Genomic DNA, 6,231 nt, shown 5'->3' with positions numbered 1-6,231 from the left:
TTTGATAAATGCCGTAGAGTGGATCTACAGGCTTTGGCTGACCACTTTTCTATTGGTGGATCTGCAACACAACAATCCAATTTCATTTGCTAGAATCAATATTACTGTAACTTCCCCAAGTAACCTTTATCCAGAGAGAGATGCAATTACAGTATTCTACAGTTTATCAGAGTGATTTCTATCCCACCCTTCAATATTACAACAAGTAATGTGAATATTATGCACATTTTCTGATACCATAAAGCAAGACCATGCATAGTGGTTTCTGCATTAGTTTGATGCATAAGCCAACCGTTTTCCCATTCCCAATGAATAATACACCTACTTCAGTCTTCAGACATGCATTTTACATGCAATTTTCCAGCATACTTTGAGATGATTTACAAATAACAATGACAAGCAGGTGTCCAGCACAAATGGCCTATGGGCTACGTTTCCCATAAAATAACAGTAGTTCTCCACCAGTGGATCAGCAGTCAAGAAAATAGTTTGTCCTGACAATCTGAATGACCTTTCTTGCACTGTAGCTGTATTCAAACTGTATGTTCATGGAAGAAATACAAATATCCTGCAAGGAGAAAGACATAGTGAATTTGTTAGAGAGAGCTATTTATTATATTCAAAGCAAATGCAACTTAAACTATATAAGAATATTATTGAAATTAGTGATTTTGATATACCATATTTATATAAGGCAGCATCCACCTCCTCTGCCATTCCAGGGAAATCCTTCTCAATGGATCTTGGGAAGCCACTGTCCATTGTTAGTCTTCTCATCATAACTGTCAATAAGACACAACCAAGACTATAACCTCTAATGAACAGTTATATTTGCAGATAAGATCTCTCAACCAGACCAGTCCAGACCAAGCCAGACCAGTCCAGAGCAAGCCTGACCTAGCCTGACCAGTCCAGACCTAGCCTGACGAGTCCAGACCAGACTAGACCATACCGTCCTACCTCCAGTAATGCTCTTCAGAGAACAGAAGGGTCTTGCCGGTGTCTGGGATGTAAACAGCAGCATCCACCATCCACACGGTCTTGGGGAGTCCCAGTTTATGGATATATTTAGGGTAGCCCTCCACCAGGCTGTAGCCGTTCAGGGCCCACATTCTAATACCTGGAAAAAATATGAACATTTGTCAACAAAATTAACCTTTGCCTCTTGCACCAACATCAATTTTATTAGATTATGCTGTACACCTGACGGAAATGAGCAAAGCAGAACTGTAATTGCATATTCAGAACGACAGATGACTATGCGAACAGTGTTGCCAGCATGTACAGCGCATTCGGAAAGTATTCAGACCCCTTGACTTTTTTCACATTTTGTTACATTACAGCCTTATTCTAAAATTGATAAAATTGTTTTTTTCCCTCATCAATCTACACACAATACCCCATAATGACAAAGCAAAAACAGGTTTTTGTATAAAAATATAACATTTACATAAGTATTCAGACCCTTTACTCAGTACTTTGTTGAAGTACCTTTGGCAGCGATTACAGCCTCGAGTCTTCTCGGGTATGATGCTACAAGCTTGGCACACCTGTATTTGTGGAGTTTCTCCCATTCTTCTCTGCAGATCCTCTCAAGCTCTGTCAGGATGGATGGGGAGCGTTGCTGCACAGCTATTTTCAGGTCTCTCCAGAGATGTTCGATCAGGTTCAAGTCCGGGCTCTGTCTGGGCCACTCAAGGACATTCAAAGACTTGCAATGTCTTGGCTGTGTGCTTATGGTCATTGTCCTGTTGGAAGTTGAACCTTTGCCCCAGTCTGAGGTCCTGATTGCTCTGGAGCAGGTTTTCATCAAGGATCTCTCTGTACTTTGCTCCGTTCATCTTTCACTCGATCCTGACTAGTCTCCAAGTCCCTGCCGCTGAACAACATCCCCACAGCATGATGCTGCCACCACCATGCTTCACCGTAGGGATGGTGCCAGGTTTCCTCCAGACGTGACGCTTGGCATTCAGGCCAAAGAGTTCAATCTTGGTTTCATCAGACAAGAGAATCTTGTTTCTCATGGTCTGAGAGTCCTTTAGGTGCCTTTTGGCAAACTCAGAGCGGGCTTGTGCCTTTTACTGAGGAGTGGCTTCCTTCTGGCCACTCTACCATAAAGGCCTGATTGGTGGAGTGCTGCAGAGATGGTTGTCCTTCTGGAAGGTTTTCCCATCTCCACAGAGGAACTCTGGAGCTCTGTCAGAGTGACCATCACCTCCCTGACCAAGGCCCTTCTCCCCCGATTGCTCGGTTTGGTCAGGCAGCCAGCTCTAGGAAGAGTCTTGGCGGTTCCAAACTTCTTCCATTTAAGAATGATGGAGGCCACTGTGTTCTTGGGGACCTTCAATGCTGCAGAAATTTTTTGGTACCCTTCCCCAGAGATCTGTGCCTCGACACAATCCTGTCTCGGAGCTCTACGGACAATTCCTTCGACCTCATAGCTTGGTTTTTGTTCTGACATGCACTGTCAACTGTGGGAACCTATATAGACAGGTGTGTGCCTTTCCAAATCATGTCCAATCAATTGAATTTACCACAGGTGGACTCCAATAAAGTTGTAGAAACATCCCAAGGATGATCAATGGAAACAGCGTGCACCTGAGCTCAATTTTGAGTCTCATAGCAAAGGGTCTGAATACTTATGTAAATAAGGTATTTGTATTTTTTTCCCCAAAACAATTAACAACCTGTTTTCACTTTGTCATTATGGGGTGTTGTGTGTAGATTGATGAGGGCATTTTTTAATTTAATCAATTTTAGAATAAGTCTAATGTAACAAAATTTGGTAAAAGTCAAGTGGTCTGAATATTTTCAGAATGTACTGTAACTCACCACTGAATATGAAGACCATGTCTTTCTCAGGGTACTCATAGGCAGCATCCACTTTGTTAGGGAGGGAGGGCCAGGTGGATTTTATCAGGGTCTGCTCAGGCTCTGCGAACTGAGGATGGAGACGCCAGTAGAACCTGCCATCAAATAGAATACATCAACACACATTCATTTTGTCAATTTTAAGCTTATAGTTTGTGCAGAAATGTTTTTTCACGAATGGACACACTCCCTACCTGTCTTTGAAGATGATTGCTTCTCCTCTGAGCTCAGTAACAGCATTAACTCAACATGGGTTCACATTTGTTTGGGACATCTGGCTTGGGCTTCACTTTTCTGTGATTGGGGTTTGGGCCTATAGAATTGAACCGCATAATGAACATTTCAAAATATGACTCCAGTGGGTAGAATTATATGAATTATTTCATTTTCTCTAACTATTTCTGTTTGGGTTAATAAGTGGAACACTGACCATAAAGAGCTTGAATGCCGGTGATATCATCCAGATTGTAGGCTACAGGGGAGGCAATATGTCAGTAAATAATCATTGATTAAATGTCATACATTTTCCTTGATCCCCTACATAAATGTACCAAATATTTACAGTCTGAGTCTTTTGACCAATGTTCATCTTCATCAAAGTGTGTGTCTCCTCCAATGTCTCTGCCAGGGGGATGGGCATGGGCTAAGAGACCGTCAGGGCCGTCAAAGGGGTTGAAGTCTCCATGTTCTAAAGACAAGGAAAGGGCAGGAAAAAAATTAAGTTTGAGGATGGTTTCAGTAAGTGTTGCCAGCAAGCCAGCATTCAGTCAATTTCTTCTATGATGGGGTCTTGCACAACTCTAAACAATGATCACTGAATGTTGAACAAAACTACAGTAAGATGATCAAATTAATCAAGATATTCTCCATGTATTCTGTATAGTCTTACTGACAGAAATGTATCAACTGTAGGACAGAATAAAGAAATGGGTCTACCTTTTGTCTCAAATGCTATCATGATGTCAGCCTTCCCCTCATGCAGTTTCTTGAAGGTCAGAGGAGTGACGTCAGCCCAGATGTTGAAGGCATTACGAATAGCTCTGTCCACATCAGCCTTCTTCAGATCAGGAGTATATTTCATTATTCTGAAGGACCATTCAAGAGAGAGGAAACATATCTTCATTCAAGAGAGACTTAACAAGTTTTATCCAAAGAAATTAAAGCTGATCATATCCATTGTATCCAAGGTCATGTGGTGCATGTGCAGTAAATTAACATTATTACACCAATACAATCAAAAATGACCAAATTAGGTTTATGACACACTCTATGACCCAGAGTGTTTGAGAAGCCTCACCTGAAGCACACGTTGGTGTTCTGCCATTTGAGGTGTCGGGGGAAGTGGATGTATTCCTCCACGTCAGGGACACCACACCTGGCCATGCTCATCAGTTCCAGGGTGTTAGCGTCCAGGCTCCCCGTCATCTTGAGGTTGAAGAAGGACTGCATCTCCTTGATCTTAGCCTGCATGTTGTCTGACGACCTGTGGGTTGGGGTTCCCTGCAGTCCAGCTCCAAGGTGGTAGAACCTGCGGAGGTATTTCTTAAGAGGAAAACAATATCATAAGTTAACACCTTGAAGACATGGAGCTGTTGAAGAATGGTCATATGGAATGGATGTCATTTAAATGTGGTCATTTAAGGAGCAAATCCATAAGAGAAATCCAGGGTTCATTTTGAGGGGTTATAGTATTTCAACATCGTCTGGCTTTTTGTCTGCAATTAACAATTTTGTTTAAATAAAACAATGATAATTTTGTTTATACTATAAATGATTGCATTTATCCTTACTTCGAGTATAAGGATAACTGTAAAATCAATATTAAAAACATCAATATTCAGTGCACCAAACAGACATTGATAAACAAAAGGACATCAGACCCACAGCTTTAATTGGCTAACCTCGGCTAATAGCCACTTGTCAGTCTCCTCCGGCGATGACAGAGGCATAGCAAATGACTGAGCAACCACCACAAGGAGCAGTAAAGCTGTGATTTCCATCTTGTCTTGTCTTGGTGGCGTCCAGCACAGTGACTGACTTGGGTCCAGGAGCCAAGACTGTTTTTATAGTGTGTGTTTGAGTGTTTTTTTTTTCTAAGTGTCTGTGATTCATGTAAAAGTACCTAGCCACTTCCTCCTCAAAGACTGCCTAAAACTGCTGTTAGGTCGGAAAACGGAGTGCTTGTGGTTTAGTAAACTGCTTTGAACACACATGAATAAGCAGTGATGTAAATTTTTTGAGCCAAATGTCCATGACTAATGTTTTTAAGATTCACTGAATACATATGGCAAGTGACCAGTTCTCGTACGTTTTTTGATACTATTTTATGTTCTTCAAAAGAGAAATACATCTCTAAATTCCTCTATAATTTAAACAATTATATTTGGCTTTACATAAGAAAGTGAATTAAATATTGTATCTTTAAATGGTAATGTGCATACATCTCAATGAGTACACAGGATATTTATAAAACTTTCAGACACCCATGACTGTGATACACTTCCGTGTTATTTTGAGCAAGACAGAGGATGACAGTTGGTGGCCATAGAGAAATCAGTTAAAGGAATAATCCACTCGAAAATACAACCTAACATGATTTTCCACATACACTACTGATCAAAAGTTTGGGGTCACTTAGACATTTCCATGTTTTCTATGAAAACATACATGAGATGAGTTTGAATAGGAAATATAGCAAAATGCATAGGAAATGTAGTCATTAACAAGGTTAGAAATAATGATTTTTAATAGAACTAATAATTGTGTCCTTCAAACTTTGCTTTCGTCAAAGAATACTCCATTTGCAGCAATTACAGCCTTGCAGACCTTTGGCATTCTAGTTGTCAATTTGTTGAGGTAATCTGAAGAGATTTCAACCCATGCTTCCTGAAGCACCTCCCACAAATTGGATTGGCTTGATGGGCACTTCTTATGTACCATACGGTCAAGCTGCTCCCACAAAAGCTCAATAGGGTTGAGATCCGGTGACTGTGCTGGCCACTCCATTATAGACAGAATACCAGCTGACTGCTTCTTCCCTAAATAGTTCTTGCATAGTTTGGAGCTGTGCTTTGGGTCATTGTCCTGTTGTAGGACGAAATTGGCTCCAATCAAGCGCCGTCCATAGGGTATGGCATGGCGTTGCAAAATGGAGTGATAGCCTTCCTTCTTCAAGATCCCTTTTACCCTGTACAAATCTCCCACTTTACCACCACCAAAGCACCCCCAGACCATCACATTTCCTCCAACATGCTTGACAGATGGCATCAACCACTCCTCCAGCATATTTTCATTTGGTCTGCATCTCACAAATGTTGTTCTTTGTGATCCGAACATCTCAAACTTCGATTCGTCTCTCCA

The 6,231-nt window shown here is 41.2% G+C and overlaps 1 pseudogene across 1 annotated transcript; it reads right to left on the bottom strand.

The window, feature by feature from the left end:
• Positions 1-469: 469 nt before the first annotated feature.
• LOC311101361 (collagenase 3-like) lies at positions 470-4,871 on the bottom strand (annotated as a pseudogene). Its single transcript has 9 exons — positions 4,773-4,871; positions 4,169-4,413; positions 3,808-3,956; positions 3,302-3,559; positions 3,066-3,184; positions 2,833-2,966; positions 961-1,120; positions 681-782; positions 470-568 (listed from the first exon to the last, which is right to left on the bottom strand). The product of its transcript is annotated as a collagenase 3-like (transcript).
• Positions 4,872-6,231: the final 1,360 nt, after the last annotated feature.

Source organism: Coregonus lavaretus, assembly GCF_964263955.1.
Source record: "Coregonus lavaretus genome assembly, chromosome: 26".
Classification (NCBI taxonomy): domain Eukaryota; kingdom Metazoa; phylum Chordata; class Actinopteri; order Salmoniformes; family Salmonidae; genus Coregonus; species Coregonus lavaretus.
The sequence above is the reverse complement of the archived record's forward strand: the minus strand, read 5'-3'. Positions and strand labels throughout refer to the sequence as shown.